A 22,286-nucleotide genomic window follows, 5' to 3' on the forward strand; every position below is an offset into this window, starting at 1 on the left:
ACTCACATCTATTTCTTATCTTTCTTTTACTGAACTGATGTATTGATTCCTGCCAAACTACTATCTTGTTTTAATAATTATTGTAGTGTAACTGGTAAAAATCTTTCTCATTATTTTTTCAAAAATTTATTGACTTTTATCATCCTCATTTCTTGTTGCTCCAGGTGAGCACTTGAATTTAATTAGGTTTCCTTAGTTGTATTGCAATTAAAAATAACTTTGTTTTAGAAAAAATATATTATTATAAAAACAAGTGATTCAGAAAAAAGGAACAAGAAATATACTTATTAAGATATATATATATATATATATATATATGCACTATGCATATATCTATATTTTCAAAATAAATTTTTGTTTAAAACTCATACTTAAAACTCCATGACTAGATGGCTTTATTGTTGAATTTTACAAATATTTAAGGAAGGAAAATATCAATTCAATATATATTTTTCTGAGAGTAGAAATTTGTTAAATTTATTCTTTTCCCTCTAGAGATCTTACACTAATAGTCTATGAAGTGAACTCACACTACAGAGATTAACAAGGAAAAAAATACAAGTTTTATGAACTCTTAAATGTAGCTGAGCCCATACATTGTGTGATATATGGCTGGATGTTATAAAGAGCTGAAAAAAAATTTAAAGGTAAGCTTCAGCCTGTCAGAAGGGGCTGTTGGGTGTTTGCCATCTTAGCAAGATGTTCTTGTCGTGATGCACTTGGCACGGGCAAACCCCTTCAATACGCCTCACCTGCAGCTTGTGCGTGATGGCCTCCTAGGCCCCAGCAGCATCCCTGCTAGGGCCCCGGGCACTCCGCCCCACTCCAGCAATCTGGCGGCCACCGCTGTGGAAGAGTACAGTTGTGAATATGGCTACATGAAGGTCGTAAGCTGTGGGCTGACATACTGCTGTGGTTCCCCTGAGTTTAGTGAAATGCCATGTGCAGGTGGACCCCAAAAGTACAAGGACATATTTAATGGATTCTCCATTACACTTAAAGAAGTTGGTGTTCCTGGTTTGGCTAAGGGATGGGCTCCAACTTTCATTGGCTACTCTATGCAAGGGCTTTGCAAGTTTGGCTTTTATGAAGTCTTCGAAGTGTTGTACAGCAACATGCTTGGTGAGGAGAATGCCTACCTCTGGTGTACATCACAATATTTGGCTGCCTCCACCAGTGCTGAATTCTTTGCTGATATCGCCTTGGCTCCCATGGAAGCTGCTAAAGTTCGAATTCAAACCCATCAGGTTGTGCTAACACTTTGAGTGATGCTGTTTCCAAAATGTATAAGGAAAAAGGCCTAAAAGCATTCTCCGACGGAGTTGCCCGTCTCTGGATGAGACAAATAGTATACCCCATGATGCAGTTTGCCTGCTTTGAACGTACTGGTGGAACATTGTACACATTTGTGGTTCCTAAGCCACGAAGTGAATGTACAAAGGCAGAGCAGCTCATTGTAACATTTATGGCAATCTACAAAGCTGGAGTCTTCTGTGCAATTTTTTCTCACCTTGAGGATCTGTGGTATCTGTGCTAAATAAAGATTAAGGTAGTAATGCTTCTCGGGTCCTCCCGAGACTTGGCTTTAGAGGTGTATGGAAGGGACTGTGCCTGTATCATCATGATTGGTACTCTGACTGCACTACGGTGGTTCATCTATGACTCTGTGAAGGACTACTTCAGGCCCCCTCACCCGCCTCCACCCAAGATGCCCGAGTCGCTGAAGAAGAAGCTTATGTAAACTCAATCGATCAATCACAGCAAATGTAGACTGAATCTGCTTGTTGATTGGTGTTGCATAAAAGTACAAGAGGAATTTTTATATCTATGACAGGGTAGGAAATTGTCTATTCCTGATAAAATTATTGTAGTACCCATAATTAAAACAAGAGTTTCAAACTTACTGCTGGAATAAACCCTTCTGTTCATCAAAAAAAAAAGTTTAAGGGCTTGGCTTTCAGTGAGGAAGAGAAGTTGTGGCAGGTGACTGAAGTTTGGGAGAAGAAGGTACACCGTAAAGGTGATTTCTTAGGTAACAACACCTGTGGTAATGTCTGTCTGGGTCAGGTGTCAACTCCCCCCACCCCTGTACCACCCACAGAATTGTTACAGCCAACATAAAAACAGCAGTATCAATGATATCAGCAAGAGCAGCAAAGTCTCATCATGTATTTATTATGTAAACAGTAAGGTTCTGATGTTTTTATATATTTGCAATTGTATCTTGTCTCACACTTCTGAAGGAGGTATTACTACTCTTCCCCTTCTACATTTCAGGAAGTAGAAATTCATAGAGCCTATGTAATAGAACCAATAATTAGGAAAAGTACAATTTGAAGTCAGATAATCTACATCTAGTGTCCATGTTCTTAACCATTAAAAAATCTGTTTCCATACTTTCTACTTCCTTGTAGCAAAAGAATTGGACATATTGTTTCATTGTAGCTCTCAGTTTTATATGTCACTTTGGCTAAGAGATATTACCAGTTATTCAGCCATGAGTCTAATATTGCTTTGCAGGCATTTTGTAGAAGTGCTTTATACATAAAATGAGTTGATTTTTGAGGAAAGGAAATTTCGCTTGATTGCCTGAGTGGTTCAATCAGTAAAAAAAATTTAAAAACAGACCTTTATTTTTCTCTAAGATAGAAAAAAAATTCTACATGCAGACTACAGCTTTACCTTCTGCCTTAGTTTGTAGTCTGCTGCTCGTAGTAGCCTCTCCTACAGAGTGCAGGTATGTCTAGTCATCTTCAACAATAGCACAAATCGATTCCTTGTGATAAAGATCTTTTGGTTTCTCTGTCTCTGTTTTTTTGATGTTTTGAGACAGGGTCTCACTATGTTGTTGAGACGGACCTGGAACTCACTATGTAGCTCAGGCTGGTCTCAAACTCACAGCAATCCTACTGCCTCAGCCTCCAGAGTACTGTGATTACAGGCATGTGTCACTATGCCCAGCCTCTCTGTCTGTCTCTGCAAATGTGTCTTTTGTCTATTTCTCCATTTCTCCCTTCTTCACTGGTCATATATTTTTTAATTATTGGTACATTTAAGGTATATTATATAATGACATTTACCACCTTTACATAATCCATCTTGGGTTTATTTTTTCCCCATTTCCCTACCCTCCCTTCAACCCCTCCTTCCCTCCCTATCTACAAAGATGTTGTTTCCATATTCTTTCTCATATTATTCCATTCCATTTTTTTAATGGAAACCCACTGATATATAATTCCATGGAGAAATTTCTAGATGATAGAGCTAACCAATGCAATAAAAAATTTAAATATTATTTATATGCATTAAATCTTAAGTATCAATGGATGTTCAAGTATCCCTAGAGAGGTTAAGGAAGCTTGAATGATGAATGTAAGTTTTTATTCTTTCTTTTTTGGTACTGGAGATCAAACTCGGTTCCTTTAGTTTGCAAGGCAGGTAGCAGAACCACCGAGATAAATCCGCTGCCCGATAAATGTAAATTTTAAAAATGACAAAAAGTAAATATAAGAGAATGTAGAAACAGAAGACAGGAAATTAAAAAGAAAGCTAAACCTAAACATTAACATATTTTAATTAGTATCTTGCAAGTCAAAAGAATATTAAACAATGAAAGAACAATGGAAGACTTTTGAAAATAAAAAATGATTGCAAAATAAATATTTAATAAAATGTTCAGAAGGTAAATTTCAGAACATTATTTATGTGATTATAGAAAAGAAAGGACCATGAGTAAGACAGAAAGAAAAAGAGACATTATGAAAAAAACAGTCCAGGAGGTCTAACTTTATATTACTGAATTACAAAAGAACTGAATAGAGATAACAAAGAAAAGGAAAATTTTTAAAAGCTAAAATAACTTTCCCAGAGCTAAGAACAAAATCTTAAGATCAAAGCGGGAAATAAGTGTTTAGCATAATGAATGAGGAAAACAAACAGATGGACTTATCACTGTGAACATTAGAGATACAGAAAAAAAAAAGGTAAAGGAAAAATTTTGAAAGAACTATGCAGAAAATAAAACAGTTTCCTACAAGAGACTAGCATCAGACAGGGGCTATTCTTTCCATACTAACAGTATATTTCCAGGAAGAATCAGAATCATGCATTCAGGTCTTAAGAGAAACAGATTTCTATATACAACTGCATACTTGGTCAACAGATGCAAAGACATTCACACAAGCAAAACAAGAGGAAAAATGTCTTCTATGAGTATCATAGGACATTTCTTCAACTTATGCACTAATAACACATGAGAGAAAAGTAAGAAAGAGGTGACAATGTGACTAAAAAATTATGTCACCCACCATGGAGGGTAATGAAGAATGACAGTCACACAGTAATCCTGGGAACACTCAATCCAAATGGGGGATCCTCTTTTTGATAGACTTTGTCAGGCATGTTTCCAACAGAGAGGAAAAGTGTTTGCTACTGCAAACCCACATTCCATAACATTAGGGATGTAAGAAGAACAACAATTATCTTTCTCTAGTTGCTTGCATTGCTCCACGTTGCATATTCAGTTGAGATCCTTGCTTTTTGTGTGCCCAACTACCTGCCTGTCTAATAGCCTGACCTTTCCCATAAATTTAAAGGAGCCTTGCTGGAAACTCTATTCAATTATCTCAGAAAAAAAATGTTTACTTCCTTTTTGGTTATTATTTCCCTCAAACTGATATGTTAAAGTTTCTAACAGAACATCTTTCATTTGGTAATTGAACAGTCTTCCCTAATTTCTGCTGTTGTTACATTTAGTGAAGATCTTTCCCTAATTTCTTTCTTTTTTTTTCTTTTTTTAGTTCTGGCACTGGGGATTGAACTCAGGACCTTGCTCTTGTGAGGCAGGCACCAAAACCACTGAGCTAAATCCCCAGCTCTTTCCCTAATTTCTAATGTTGTTACATTCCCTTTCTTGTTTGCTTAATATATTTACTGAAAATCTGAGAAAAAAATACTTTTAAAGAAATGAAATTAATTCAACATTCTAAGGAAATAATTTTGTATTGAGGGGTTTTACAAAGTGACCAAAGAAAACTTGTAAGCATGCACTTTGATTATTGGTTAATTTTCTGGAAGTTTTTTGACCTTATATACTTATTGTCATCTCATGACATAACTATATATATTTTCTACAATAGAAAAAAATGCATTATTGTTTTTACTGTAGTCTGCATTCTTTGGATAGAATATGTTAACTAATAGCTGTGCACAGTTAAGCTGAAAAAAACTCTAAGCAACTTCTCATTTAGCAAAACCAATGATTTACTGTGTGGTGTCATTTTTGTTTTAAAATTTGCTCTTTTTATTGGCCAAAGTTCTCCATTCTCTTAAATCAAACTATTATTTATTTATTTGTTTGTTTATTTATTGGAGCTATGTCAGATATAGAAATCACAGTTTTTATTTTTAAAGAAAGAACATATAAAGCTTTCATGCTGAAAGCCAAATTCTAAAGGGGGAAAACTAGTTTTGAAATTAAGCAGACATTCTGGTATAATGAACCATATAATTAATCTAAAAATGATATGATAAAGTCCCTAATCATACATATATTCAACTGGTTCTTTCTCGATTTGGTTACTAACTCAAGTGTTTCATTTAATATTGTGAGTTAATGAGGGATCACATTCTAACAAGATGAACATTACAGGATTTCTGCCTTCAGCCTAATGTTTTCTTATCCTGGATAGGGAGGACAAGTAGTGGTTAGCAGTGTGTGCTACAGTGTGTGTTAGGGGATACAGATGTACAGAAAGACATGTGATCATGCATATATTTGGATATACATGTCTACATAATGTATTATGTAATATATAGTCCAATATATATATATATATATATATATATATACATACATACACATATGTGTGTATGATCATTTGTATATTTGTATAAAGGCCTACAACATAATGGTGGTAAAAATACTATGCAAAAAGCAAACATCGACATCTTGTCAGAGTATAACACCACACCATAATTAGTGGAATATATATATATATATATACATACATACATACACATATGTGTGTATGATCATTTGTATATTTGTATAAAGGCCTACAACATAATGGTGGTAAAAATACTATGCAAAAAGCAAACATCTCATCTTGTCAGAGTATAACACCACACCATAATTAGTGGAATATAAGTGTATTAAGAACTAGAGTACAATAAAATTATTAAAGAAATATAAAAGAATTGCTTAAGGAAGGAGTCATAACATAGAGTTTTCAGAGGAAGAGGCTAAGGGCTGGACAGATATCTGATATCTTCATTTGCACGCTAGGCAAACACTCTTCCACTGAGATACATCTGAGCTCAGGTAGGATTTACCTGACAGAAAGTATGGCAAGAACAGAAGCTTAAAGATGTCTTCAGAAGTGAAACTAGCAACCTACCTAGCTGTATGCAATGGTTAGAGAAGTTAGAAACTTGAATCTAAACATGAGTCATAGATTCTTTTTCTTTACCTTAATTGTGAAACAATCATGAAGTTACTGAGGAAAGATTTTTACTGAAGAAACATTTTTTAGCAAAGGAAAGACATGATCAAAGCAGTGTTGAGTACAAAGTACCAAAGAGAATGCACAAGAAATGTCACAAGTTCATTCTTCTGTATGGCCCAGTAGGTAGTACTCCAGTATTTCTTGATCAAAACCACATCTTCTTTATTCATCCTTTGATGGGCATTTGAGCTGTTTCCAAGATGTAGTTATTACTCATTGTGCTGCTAGAAACACGGGTGTGCATAAAGTACTCTAATATGATGCTTTTAATTCTTTTGGGAAGATACCAAGAACAGGAAGAGCTAAGTGAAGTGGAACCCCTAGTTTTAGCTTTTTGAGAAATCTGCACATTGATTTTCTCAGTGACTGTACCAGTCTATACACTCACTGACAGTTGAGAAGGGTTCATTTTCCCCACACTCCTGACAACATATATTATTGGTTGATTTCTTGATAATAGCCAATCTTTGATATGGACTCTCAGTACTGTTTTACTTTGCATCTCTAAAATGATCAGTGATGTTGAACATTGTTTTCATGTTTATTTGCCATTTGTACTGAGAATTGTCTATGCATTTTACATGACCATTTTTGGATTGGGACTTTAAATCTGGGAGGTCTGATTTTTGCCCAGAATTGTTTTTGCTATTCTAGATCTCTTCTGGTTCCAAATGAGTTTCAGAAATATTTTGTCTAATTCTGTGAGGTATGCTATTGGTGTTTTGACTGGGATTGCATTAAATCTGCCTTAACAATTTTGTAAATATGGTCATTTTCACTATTGTTTCTTCCTACCCAAGAACAAGGGATATCATTTCCTGTTATCTCCTTCAATCTCCCTTTTCAGAGTATGGTAGTTTTCAATATAAATGTCTTTTACTTCCTTTGTTAGACTGATTCTTAAGAAGGATACAATTAAGACATTTCTAGGTAAACAGATGAATCTTGAGACCATACTTTTGAGTGAATTAAATTGGGCACACATATTTAAATATTGAGCTGTTTCTCTAGTGTGAGAAACCAAAAGGCTAAATAAGGATGAAAATATACAATATATATGAGAAATAGGAGGAAAATAATTAAATTTAAATGTGAGGATAAACAAAGGAAGGGGGAACGGGAAAGGAAGGAAGGGAAAAGAAAAGATACAAGGAAAATGGAAACAAAGCATTTGTAAATAAGGAAAGAAAGAGGAGTTGAAGTGAGGAAGGGGATTGGGGGAAAAAGAACAATCAAATTATATTATGTACATGTACAAATTCCCTATGATGAATATGATCATTATGCATGTCTAAAATGTACCAATGCTTTTAATTTTGAAAGAATGAATGAAAAATTAAATGAAAAAGAATGCATAAGAGATTGGTGTTTGGAGACTCACTAGCAATATTACAATAGTCTGCGTATCCACAAATGAGACTTTTTAAGTTATGTTGGCAAGTAGAGTAGTGTAAAAGTTTGTTTATGGGAGGGTAAAAAGAAGCCCTGACAAAGAGGCATTGGACATGAAGAATAAAGGTGATCAGCGATAATACAAGCCTTCAAAGCAAGGGATGAGGAGACCGGTAAGTTATTAAGAGAATACAGAATCAGGAAAAATACCTTTTTGCTCATGCAAGGAGAGGGAAGAGGAAAAGAGAAATCATGAGTTGGAAAAATAAATTATCCTATGTTATAACCCTAGGGAGATTTTATTGAAAATTATCATTTAGTTTTCTACACTCATTTCCTGAATTCAGAAGTTGTGTGAAATTACCCTGCCATTGTTTCCCATCACCTAAATATCAGTGAGAATGCTTACAAGCAAGAAATGAATGAGTGGAATGATATTGACAGCTGTCTGTGTAGCCTGTTATTATGTGACAATGTTCTACAACTTCATTAGTTGAACTGAATAGATATTTTGAAATGAAGTGATTTAATGGTTCAGCTGAATATATAACAATTTGCATAACTTATACAAAATCCATTTATGTACCAGTGCACTTGAAATAGTAGAATAATGTCAATGTTAATTTATCTATATCATTGCCAACAAAATGTATTCCTATGTCATGAGTCATGAAGAAATCAGTTGGCTTGAAATAGTATGTTTATTTTTATTTCCTCTTTGGGATACACTTCGTTTTTAAATACCCTCTCACACAATCAGAAGACAGCAATGGGGATTCTGAATTGGATTTGAAGAGAGAAGCTGGTCTGAAGCACCACATGGATGTCTTTCTGAAGGACAGCTTTGCTACATAGATGAGTGGTTATGGTCCATTTCTGTCATCTCAGCTACATCCATAGGATATAACAGAAAATCAGGGAGCATGAAAGCAAAATAGTGGGAAATACTTCTATCCTCATAGAACTGTATTGCAATGACGCCCTATAGTTTATGTTAATATATTTATACAATCAGTCATGTGTTGATTCATGAGGCAACAAATTCTGAACAATGCATCATTAGGTGACTTTGTGGGTGTGAACGGCATGGAGTGCACTCACACTAACCTAGATGGGATGACCTGCCATAAACCTGCATGGTATAAACTATAGCTCCTTCACTACAAACCAGCACATCATGTAGCACTGCAGCCAACAGTAAGGATTTGTGTGTCCAAATGAGGAAAAGTACAATAAAATATATTAAAGAGATAAAAAGGGGGCACCTGTGTAGGAAACTGAACATGAATGAAGCTTGCAGGACTAGAAGTTGTTTCGTATGTGCCAGAAAGTGGCAAGTGAGTGTGGAGGGTGAGACATCACCAGAGACTTTGAAATACTGTTCACTTAGGCAACAATAAGTTTAGCAAAAAATTCTTCCTTTAGCTAGAAATTAACTAATTGTAACATTATTTTAGGTTTTTGAGTTTTCTAAAAATGATGCTTAGCTTAAACACATTATACAGATGTACAAAAGTATTTCTGTTTTTTGTCTTTTGTCTATAGACTTTTACTATTTTAAGAGTTTTTACTTTTTAATCTTTTTTAGTTATGACACAAACTCACACATTGACTTAGACAAACACACTTAGAGTCATCAATAGCATTGTCTTCCATATTTACTTCCTGCTTCACCGGAAGACCTTCAGGGGCCATGGCATGCCTGCAGTGTCCTCTCCCACAATAATAATGCCTTCTTTTGGAGGATCGGGCTGTTTGACAGTTCATTTGTTTTAATCAGTAGTAGGAATATATTCTAATGGTAGTAAGTAAAGCAAGTACATAAACTGGTAACAATCACTTTTTGTCCTCATCATGTATGATGTATTTTACATAATTATATACTAACATTTATGCCACAATTTTATATGACTAGCATAGCAGTACACACATGTGAGTAATGACTTTGCACTATGACATTACAACTGCTCTCATGTCACTAGGCCACTGGAAATTTTCAGTTTCGTTATAGTCTTGTGGGAGCATTGTCTTATTAAGTCTGTTATTGACCAAAATGTTGTTTTATGATACACAATATGCACATATATTTCATAAATACAGATTATTTATATCACTCTTCATCTGACTTTACCACATGTATTTCAAATGGATTGAATGAAAGACATTACTTTCTATTATTACTTTTTCTTACATTAAAAAAAATGACAACCTCATTTAATGAATCTGAGATCTTTTTAATTATGCCCAATATATAAGATCATTTATGTTCCTATTATTTGGAAATTTGATTGTGTAAATTTGTATTATTGGAGAACAATAATCTCAATGTTTGTATAATTATTGTTGCTCACTTTTAGTATAAAAGAGAAGCAACTGACTTCCTAGCAATGTATATATATTCATGTAAAGTCATTTATAAACTATTCAAGCAAAATAATCACCTGCATACTACCACTGTAATGGGACATTATCACTATATTGTTTCCTTAAACTACCTTTTACATTATCTATTAAAGTTGCTCTGCAGATGTTTTCAAGTTTTGCAACTGAGCTATATTTAATTTGTGTTGCTTTATTGTGTTAAATATTGTATTGAATGGTATGGAAAGTTAAAATTTCTTGAACATATACAATGGAATATTCAAAATATTATAAATGTGATAATTCATTCAATCCTCATAAAATCTGTTAAGTACTTTTATTATAAAACATAGTAAAAACGTAAATGAGTGTTAGTACTATAGCTGAGATTCAACTGAAGGCACACTGTATTCTAGTGAGAAAAGCCTGACTCACACAAGTTCATGGGAGAAAGCTTTATTTTGGCTAAGTGAGAAGTTTCAATCATGATCAGCTGGCTTCAAGGTCAAAACAATCTTAGGAAAAGGGCATAGTACAGGAAAAGTGCTCAATTCATAGCAGCCGCAAAGCAGAGAAAAAAAAAGGGAAAGTTCCAGAGAATGGGCCGGGGACAAGGTATCATCCTCATGGCCACACCCACTAGACTCTCTCTCTTTAAATAAGCCTGAACTCTAGAGTCCATTACCTCTCAATAATTCTATCAAATTACCTCAACCACTGAGGAACTTAGGGTTTCCATGTGCCCATTGCTTTCCCAGAGCCTCATTTCTGTGTACATGTAACTTTTGGGGGACATTATGCTGTAGATTGAAGCAATACCACTGTGGTAATTTTTTTCTTTGAATCATTTGTATCCAAAATTCCATATAAAACAAAGGCTAATGAACAAACCCTTTGTATAGCACATATGGCCTCTCATATTTATTTTTCTTCTTCCTCATCTCTTGTTGTTTTTTATTTCTTATACAAATTATATTCTCATTAAAATTGGGAATTAATTCTCTAAGAGTTATTGCTTTCTGTAAGGTATGTTCTTTACCTTGAGTAAATATTTATTTAAACTTTGAACCTTGTACTGACTCTTCTTTCAAGATAAGCTTCCCTGAGAATTCTTCCTTTGCCTATCAATTATAACATCCTTTCCATCTTTTGTCTTAATTTAAAAAATATACTTTTGTAGGAAAACACTATATTGAAGTTACTTATACTTACACACCTTATCTCACATAAAGAAATCAGAGTACTTATTATATCACATTTTCTTTCATTGTTCAAAGGCTTTATTCACAATTAAAATGAGAGATAGTGATGATAGAGATCATAGTGCATCATGAATCATTCTCAGAACAATTTCCTTAGCTTGTACCAATTCTGAGCCATGAGATACCTGGCTTCCCACATTTGAGAAAGTCACTTCAACTCTTTTATCTGTGACTAATCCAATTTTGAAAAAAAGGGGTTGGTATAAATGCTACTTAATGTTGTTTATTGTGGAACATTAATAATCCTACATTTTTTCCTTTTGAAATACTTAATCCACAGCTGGTAGTAGTTATTTCATAACCAGCAATAAGACAAATGAGAGTTAACAATATAATATTTTATTGTGAAAAAGGAAATCCTGAAAAAGTTGATCCATAATATTGAAAGTTTGTAAAGATTCTGCATTTGCATGCAATATAATAATGATGTAACAAAAGCAACAAAAAGAAATAAGCATTTCTAGCACATCTGTGAAAGTTCAGCTAGGCAGAAAATTTCTCAGTGTCACATAACATAGGGACTGCATCAGTAAAAGAGCAAGCATTTAGGTAATAGTATCTTTTCCCTCTAAACAACGGAATATTTGCCTGGAATCGCTTTGCATTGACATTTATGATGTGCAGAAATGTTATTCAGCTAGTTTTACTTCCTATCTCTCTTCAGTTGAGTGCTAATTTTAATTTTATACTATTTTATGTCTAAATAGAGGCTTTGAAAAAGGCAAGGTGGAGATGAGAATAAACAGGAAATCTGTGTCTAAACTAGCACACTATAAACCTCTGAGTATCATGAGGTAAAGTTTTCAGTCTGATTATCAATAAAGAAGTTTTACATAAGATAACAAGAAAAGAGTAATTGCAATATAAATGTGAAAAAGAATCAATCATTTTCATTAACTATGAAGAGTTATTAAAGTATGCTGAAGAAAAGCTTGTTTTTCTTTAGCTTACAAATTATAAAATAGCGTCTGATTGTGCTGATATTTTCATGAAAAATCATAATAGTGTTTTCAACACATTTCTCTTCATTTTTATAGTGATGTTTATTATTTGAAGTTTTAAATGATCAGTCTTCAAATATAGAGATGTAATTGTGAAAATGATAGATTTTGAGATTCTACAAATATCTGCTTTTTCCTTCATAAAATATTGCCAATTAATGAGATGCAAAATATTATCCTTTAAACATTTATTGGCTACCTTAAAAATTAAGATATCAAAACTTTAGTCATATTCCTATGAAAACAATAGTTTTCTATGATTAAAAAAGATACCATGTGCTGGATTTAGTCTAGATAAGTTGACCACACTTCAGTAGGTACAAAAAGCATTTCTGATATAGACACTTTCTTTGATAGCCTTCTCTCTTTATGCAAGTGCCTCTAGCTATTAAAAAATATCAGACAATTCACAACATACACTGGTAGTGTTCCATATAGGTCTACTTTGGCATATAACTACATTTAAATAAATATATGCTGATTTATGGGTTTCACTGAAATGTAGTCAATAATGTTGAGATTTCTAAACCAAATTTAATAATCACTGCAGGCCAGCATGTATTTCTCCTGGATATAATAAACACATTTAGGTAGCTATGGCAAAATCAGCTTATTAAATGATACAAAGTAATGATGGCTTAGCATAATTCCCTAGTATAGTTTTCTTCATAGGCTCAGAAGCTTGTCAATCAAACCTTTATATTTTTAATGATAACATTATTAATATTTTTGGCAAAAATTCTCCAAAATAAGAAGCACAGATGTTGTGTATTTTATTAGGAAAAAGTTTAATAACAGAATTAATGCTTATGTGAATATCATTTATGAAATGCAAAGATTTACACAATAAAAAATGGTAGAGATGAATGAAGCAAACTACTTTAGATAAACTCCATCCTTGAGTAAATGGAGATTTAATGACCTTTTCTATAATGTATCTGCATGTACACAGTCACTGCATGAAGTTGATTATTCTTATGTCTTTTAAAACCTATTTCAATTGATTTATTTTGCTAAAATAGGCTTATTACTAATTCCTTTAGACATGTAATGCTGATATTTGTTCTTTCAGTAAATATGAAGGGCGAAATGGAATAGAATAATGGATTAAGGAAGTCTTTATGTTAAACTCTACAAATAGATTCCATTTGGAGTCTTTTTCCAATTTAAACTGATTGACCTGGTTATCTCCAAAACAACCTTTCTTAGTAAAGAGCAGGAAATACAAACTCCAATTTTAATTAGTAAGTAGCTAAAGTAGCAGGAAGAAATGTTAAGTGTAGCTTTTGTCCATCTGAATCTACTTCTCAGAATATAAAGTTAAACCAAAGAAGCTTTATAATGTTAAATACATTATTAATTTATAGGATTCAACTACTGGCAACTATACACTGTATATACCACAATCTGGTCTTCTAACAGACTCAATCTAGTCTTCTGGCAATGCCCTCTATTTTTACTATTTTTTTTTAATAGTACTGGTTATCAAACTTGGGTCCTTACACTTGCAAGGCAGGTGGCAGAACCACTGAGCTAAATCCGGGGCCCTATGGCATGCCCTGTAATGAGCAAAGTCTAAATTAGGAAGCCACGATGGTGAAGGGTGCATAGTTAGGAACCAGAGAAGCTATGCATAAACTAGCAGTTGGAGAATAAGGTTATAGGCAAAGGTTAGCATATCTTTAGGACAGAGAAAATGTGAATGAACATATAGGAGAAGGAGGAAAGCTAAATTATGTGAAAGTAAATCCTTACTCAAGAAGCCCCACGTTATATTTGAAGAATGGGAGAGGCCAAAGTCAAGTCATGTGAAGAAACTTTGTATTAACCCAGCCTTTAAAATGGGACTGATGCCAGGATAAAAATGGGCAGCTGAGAAAAGAACCCAAAGTTCAGACAGTCCTCAATGTGCTGCTATCCCTTATATACAAAGTAAAGCAGCACACAGATACATTCTAAAAATGCCTGCAGAGAAAATCAGAAACCTGTCTATAGTTTTTCTATTTATACTAATATAAACAGATTTTGAGGATGTCTGTACTGAGTGTGGTTGCTGTGGTCACAGAAAGAAATGTAAAGTGCCTGTAAGAGAAGGGACAATAGAGTCCCATTTCTAAGCATCTTAATACTATACACTCAAATAAAATGAAAAGATCTCAGGGACCTCACACTTTTCTTTCCTTGAGCTCCCTACTGTGACTCACTGTTACTATCCAATACACACTACTTAAAAGGCCAGAAAACAGAAGCTCTTCTTCCTTTTGCTTTATGTCATACCTCTGGAAAACACATTTACCACCTGCATTAAAAAATGCCAACCAGCAGTACTAAAGCACATTTTTATACTTCAGGCAAAATGTCATATAAGAAAATGTATTCCCAAGCCCGGCTGCCCCAACACACTCATCTTCACTGCATTTTTGGGGGGGTTGCCTATCAAGAAGGCCAAGATGTGCTGCAAAGATAAAGAAAACTAAAAATTTCAAACAAAACCCTCAGTATAATGTGAAAGATCTATTTTATAAATGCTATTACAGAAAAATTAAATATATTCAGATGCTTTAGCATATGATCACTTTTACCAAATTGTTATATAACTTAAAATGTAGTATCAAAACAGGATATTTAATTCTAGTCCCATGTGCAGAGAGATAAATTTTTGTTTTTTTCAAAGTTGTTCACAAGTAACAAGATTGTGCTTATAATAGTTGTTGGAACTGTGTGAAGCAGATCTTTTTCCTTTTGTTTTTTAACTGTAGAACATAACCATTTCACAATCACAAAATTATGTCAGCATAATAAGAAAGAGAATACAAGCTGATATGTTGTAGACAAAAGTGAGTCCTGGTGATATTTTTTTCATTTTTTCTTAAATTAGCCAAAATCTAAAACCAGCACTAACTCCGAACTTCTCCAAATTTTCCTGAACCAAAATATTAGGAAAACCTAAAACCAGTATTTGGGTTGCAGTTGGGAGAGGAGATTGAATCTTCAACTATCAAAGTTAAATTTGGAATCAGTTCAAGAAAATCCTAACCATAATCGTATTTTTTAATATTACTTATCCTAAGAATTAGAATTCTATAAAACTCCCTGAAGATGGTGTCTAACTGAGGTGCCACTGAGGCTATCAGAGAAGGTAAAAGATTGGAGAGGGCACTGGGGCATCATGAAGAGATGGCAAAGTGTAGATAGTCTGGTGTGGGGGTGTGGCAAGAGAGAAAAATCACCTCCAACCATAACTGTGGTATTTTGAATGGCTGGGTGGTTTCCAGAATATTACTCTACTGTTAGTATATGGTTTCCTGATTTATACAGTAAAAAGGAGGTAAAATAATAGCTGGTTAAGCCAGAAGGAATTGACAAAATTAATATAAATTGCTTATGGCTAGCAACTATAAGTCCTTGATAAATTGTGGGTAATTATTATCATTAACACTCCAATGTGTCTTTGGTATGTGCAGAATGTCGAGTAAAGCTATTTCAGTTTTGCAAATCTAAGTCTTTTAATCTGTCAAATAGAAGTAACAATGTTTGTTATATCCATTTCACATAATTGTCATCAAGTGAAAAAATGTAGAGTAGTCACTCAAAAACTACTAAGAAGCAAAGGCAGGATTAAGGTGACCCAAGTAGTTCTAAGCTTTGAGATACTCTAAAGTGGTATCTTTACACCAAATTACCTTCCTGAAGCACCAATCATAATTTGGTGGATTCTGTCTAACCAGAGTCTTCCAAGGCTAAAAGCCAGAAATATAAAATGTGAAAAGTCTCCATAGGTATTTCTGAAGTTTATGAAAGTTTGAGGATTAACGTTTTAGTGCAGATGCTGGACCTTCACCATTCATTGCAGACATCTGAGGAGCTTTAAAATGCCCAGATATCCAGGACCTAGGCCAGAGCAATTTAATCAGAATCTGGGGCAGTAGGACTGAGACAATTCTCATTTACAAAAGTTCACTGGAATATGCTAATGTAGACCCATATTTGAGAATTGTTGTGACATGAGAAAGGGATTGCCAATATGTTTACCGAGGTCACCATATGCTCCAGTTATGGCATTAAGTATTTTGCATGTATTATTTTAACTTTCATTTTAAAGTAACCATGTTAAACAGCTGCTATATCTGCAAACTGCAGTAAAGAGCTAAAATTCACAGATTTTAAATTTTCAGGTTGCATGCTCAAGGAAATGCAGGTAACACACAGCAAAGTATTCATCTCTCATAGCTCCAAACCCCAATTTTTGTCTTGTTGCTTCTCTGTTGGCTTTGCAATATAAAAAAGCAAAAATTCTTTTCTGCCATTGAAATATATTTTTCATTTTTGTTATTATTTCTCCCTTCATAAAGTCAGCTTTTATTTAAAAGCTAGATAGACATGGTTTGAAGGTTTCAAGCTAATCCATCACCAGAGAAACTCTAGCACATTGCATTGACGGCTGCTATCTCTGTATCCCAAAGAAAAACAAAGTTTCGAAACAGTCATTAAAAGAAACCTTCAAAACTTAAATCCTCCAGGAATATTGAGACTTATCTAACAGCTTTAAAATAAGTAGGTTCTTGTCAGATATTTGACAATATGTATAAAGTGGTTATTTTTTGGGGAACCAAATTAAGAAATTTAGAAGGAGAATGATAAATCATTGCATTACTTTGGGAAAAGAAAGTACATTTTTTTCCTTTATGGCCCCCTGAAGGGAACTCTGTATCTGATGATATTTCAAAAGGAAACCCTACTTGAATGTCTTGAAAAAGTAAAAAAAAAAAAAAATTGTATAAAGATTTAACAACAGAGTCCTACAGTTTTTAAGCACAAATAACCCAGTGGGAATGGGAGTTGGGTAGAGGAGGAAGTCAGTTTTGAAAACCTGAGTGAAAGTTCACACTGTGAGGAGTTACAGAAAGTTTCACATACATTTTGCCATTTTTTTCAAACCAGTAGGTTTAAACTTCACATTACCACAGCTGCAAAACTAACCATGTGTCTATTAATACTGTGTGCTGACCTCAAAGATGGCAGTTGTCAGCTTGAGCTGACACCTACAATGCAGTAAAATTGAAGCCATAGAATTCACACATTAAATATCTAGGTATGGCAGTTTCTGAAGCAAAAGTGTTAGAGGTCAGAGTCAGCACAACTGTCTCCATATGTTGATAACAACTTGCAGTTGTAGGCCAGGAAATATTTTCTGACTCATGGTCAAAACAATTTAATGGAAAGTGTGTCTCTTTGAAGAGAAAAAGAGTAAAGGAATAGTGATGTGGAAAAATTGCAAACTACTGCCCTATATTGGAAAATCATTTACAAAATATTCTACATCAAAGACTGATTGTATACTGTACATACAATTTTAGTACTGATACTTAGTACTCCAATGCTTAAATAATGCTTATCAATCATTGGCTTATTCTGGCAAGTATTACCATCACACTGGAAATTAAGAATGAATATATGGCTGCCAAAATGATGGTAGTTGTATTTTAATTTTGATCCACTAGAAACATTTATTAAATATTACATAAGAATAGTGGTGTTATATATAAGAGTGGATCTCAAACTTGATAAGGCATTATGATTATTTGAAGGGTTTAGTAGGTCACTTCAACAGTTTTTAGTGTTTCAAGTCAGGGCTGAGCAAGTTTGCTGTTATTCTATAAAACACTCTTGGGGCAGCATTGCTGAAAATAAAGAGTTATTTGAAATAAATCTAAGAGAATAATACAAAAAAGCGTTTCTACTTGTTGAGACTTAGTATCTAGGATGGATCTCATAAATACCTCACGTGCAAGACTAGCCCAATCCGAGGACAAATAACAGATATAGAAGACAGGATGGTGCTCAGTGACCACGAATCTCTTAATAATAGTAGGGGGCCATGATAAATCAATCCATCAGCTCCAAGATGACACAAGAAGAATAATAATATAAGATGAATAGGAGTCCAGAAAAAAAGAGCAGGAGAAAGAACAAATGACATAAAAAATTGTTCACAGAAATATTAGCAGAAAACATCCTGAACAGAGTAAAAGAACTTGACATGCAGATAAGTGAGGCATATAGGACTCCGACTAGCTATGATAAAAAACCTACACCTACACATGTAATAATCAAGATCCTGGAAACCCAACAGAAGCACAAAATACAAATTATGTGCAAAGGAAAGTCCATTATAATTACAAAATACTTTTCAAAACAAACCCACAAGTCAAGGAGAGCCTGGAGTATGGTATTTCAAGATTTAAAAGAAAACAACCTCCAACCTAGGCTGATGTATCCTGCAAAACTCTTTCATAATTGATGAAGAAATAAGAAACTTTTATGACAAGAACACCTGAGAAATTTCATGAATACCAAATCAGCACTCCAAACAATTTTCTAAAATATCCTAGAAAAAGACAATGAAGGTCACAACTCCAGAGCAAATCCAATAGGCAAGAATTTAAAGGGAGAGGGAGAAAAATAAAAAAGGAACCAACAACAGGAAAATAAAATGACAGTAACAAGTCAATACATATCAATTATAATCATCAATGTCAATGGCCTCAATTCACCAATTAAAAGAAGTAGACTGGCTGAATGAAGAAGCAAAAATTCAACAATATGCTACAACAAATCCTCAGTAGCATGGGAACTAGCACAAAGAATCAACAAGTGCAATCTCATCTTTTTAAAAAGTTTCTGCACTGCCTGAGAAATCACAAGCAGAACTAAGAGACAACCCACAATGTGGGAAAACATTTTACCAGCTGTTCCTCAGACAAAGGTTTACTATCTAAACTATATAAAGAATTTAAAAAAATCAGACCCCCTAATAAAGACCCAATGGGCATCTGCAATGAACAGACATTTCTCAGGAAAAAAAAGTAAAAGCAACAAATAAACATATGAAAAAAATGTTCAACATCACAGGTCATTCGAGAGATGCAGATGAAAACAACAATGAGATTCCATCTTACCTCAGATAGAATGGCTTCTATCAAGAAATTAACCAATAACAAATGCCAGTAGGGTTGTGGGGAGTTAGGGACCCTTCTCCATTGTTGGCGGGAGTGCAGACTGGTGCAACCATTGTGGAAATCAATATCAAGATACCTCAAACAACTAGGATTAGAGGTCCCATTTGACCCAGCTATTCTTCCACTGGGTATATTCTCAAAAGAATTAAAAGAATCATACCATAGGGATATATGCTCACCCATGTTTATAGTGGCACAGTTTGCAATAGCTAAAATTTGGAAAAAGCCCAATTTCGCATCAACTGGAGACTGAATAAAGATGTATTTTTTAAAATAAAATGGAGTACTACTCTCTATAAAGAATAAAAAACCAGAGACATTTATATCTAAGTGGATGCACATTGATGTAATATATTTAAGTGAGATTAATAAGTCACACATGTGTAAATACTGAAAAGTTTCTCTGGCATGAAAAACTAAAAATGTAAATAAGAATTAAAATCTATAATTGATATTGACTAATAGAAAAGTTCTAAAAAAGTAGAGAAAGTGGTAGCAGTATGGGAAAGGGAAAAAGGGAAAAGAAAAAAATATGTGAAAGGAAAAACATGGAAACAACATCCTTGTAAACAGGGAAGCATTGGGGAGGGCTGGGAATGGGGAAAAATAAGAACCAAGATAAGTCTTGTAAAGGTACAAGATCTGAATGATGAATGTAATTGTATGATATACCTAAATTGTACCAATAAACTTAACAAAGAAAAATAAAAAAACCTCATATGCAAGGAAACAAATCCAGAAGCATTAAAACTTTGTTCAAAGTAATATCAATAATAAGGGTCCAGGATGCATTTGAAACAACTTTTTTCCAAATCCAAAAGCTTGGAATTGGATCTTTTGACCAGTTTCTACCATTGATTATTGTTCCATGTTTTCAGTGCAGATTATTTTGTCTGTCCTAAAGACATATTTGTAAGCATTTAAAGTATAAAATATAAACATGTATAACATGCCAAGTACTGTTCCAGTATGTATTTAATATTAATCATTTCTCAAAAACTGAATTAAGATGCTACAGAATATTGGTCCAAATCACAAAGAATAGACTTTTGAAATTTCATTCAAATTCTTATTATTAAAGTATAAAGATATTATGGGTGTAGGGAAGTAGAAAGTGAAAAGCAAAACTGACCTTGAGTTTAATGAAGTAAGTCTGATCATTCAATAATGGTACAATATCCATGAGAACATTACATGAGTAAGATTGAACTGGACTAAGAAGCACCAAATGAATAATCTGTGCTTCAGTTGTATTATTGTCCAATATAACTTCAGGGAATAGGGAAATTAGAAAAAAATAACAGTTTCCTTTATAATTTTCTTCCCTTCATTCTCTGACTCATGGTCACATAGGAAAGCCACTTAAAAAACATCAGTTACCACACAACGGACTCTTGACACCATTGTATAAAGGAAATAGAGTTCTTTATCCTTAATAGTCCCAGATAATCTTGAAAAACAATACATGCTAGATGTTTGAGCTCTCCTAAGATCTATATTTTCAAAATATCAGAAAATCAAGAGTTTACTATAAAAAGAGTGAAGTGAAGTCTTTTAGATCCTGGAATTGGTAGATGTTAAGCACACTGTCCAATTGTTATATATATGAGAAGAATATCCAGTTAATACACGAGGTGAATGCTGATCTATTCCAAAGACTCCTTACTTGTGAGCTCTGTTAGAAGCAGCACCACCAAACAACAACCTAATGTGTCCACATGTTGCTTCATTCTAATACAAAGTCACACATACACACACACACACACACACACACACACATCCCACATACAGTTGAGATAGAATTGAAGAGCACACTCACCACCACAACAGCACATATTTATGTTTATAATGCAATTTGCAGGTCAAATCATTACATAAAATTTGTGTCATTTCATAAATAATTTGGGGAACATTTGACCAAATATTTGGCAAAACATTAAGGTAGGTAATTACTCATATGTGATGCCAAGATAGATTATAGATTCATGAGATATTTCAAAATTATCAAATAAAATACTGTTAGAAAATAAAATTGGCTTATGAAATTTTTCAAATTAACCTTAATGCATGATACTGAGAGAGATAACTTATAGGAAAATTTGAATTTTTTTTCCTCTGAAACATGACTTCTAGACCAGTAAATCAACATTATCAAAAATATTAAAGGTAGAGAACAAATTCAAAAAATTAAGATAAATTTGAAACCAAAGATTACTGTCTTTAAAATAGGCCACTGTATTAGAAACCAATTAGAAAAATGATAACATGTCTATAGAGGCAAAATTACAGACAGACACTTCAAATTCACCAACAGACACAGTGGATAATTAATAAACATATAAAAATGTTGTCTATCTGGGCAAATGTCAGAGAAAGAATGTTTAAACAATGGGTGTGCATCTATTTACCACATATTGCTCTACCTTAAAAAGTGATATCCAGAAGATAAGTTTTATTATTCTCTTACTGTTATGGTAGAAACAGAAATTGTCAGAGCTTTTTTATGACAATTTGGCAACACCTCAATTTTTTAATCTATATATGTCTACTCCGTAATTTAACTTCTAGCCATTTATCTTAAAACTTTATTGTAAAGGACAAAGATATAATTACTATAAAAATTACCTGATTACTATTTAAAATGGAAAAATTTTTTCTCCAAATAAGTATATTAATTTGTATACAACTATAAAATATTTCATATAATTATGAAAATATTGTTATTGGAAAGTACTTACTGGGTGG

The 22,286-nt window shown here is 33.5% G+C and overlaps 1 pseudogene; it reads left to right on the top strand.

The window, feature by feature from the left end:
• Positions 1-713: 713 nt before the first annotated feature.
• LOC104867299 lies at positions 714-1,741 on the top strand (annotated as a pseudogene).
• Positions 1,742-22,286: the final 20,545 nt, after the last annotated feature.

This window comes from Fukomys damarensis, unplaced genomic scaffold (genome assembly GCF_012274545.1).
Source record: "Fukomys damarensis isolate Sample0158 unplaced genomic scaffold, DMR_v1.0_HiC HiC_scaffold_2, whole genome shotgun sequence".
Lineage (NCBI taxonomy): Eukaryota > Metazoa > Chordata > Mammalia > Rodentia > Bathyergidae > Fukomys > Fukomys damarensis.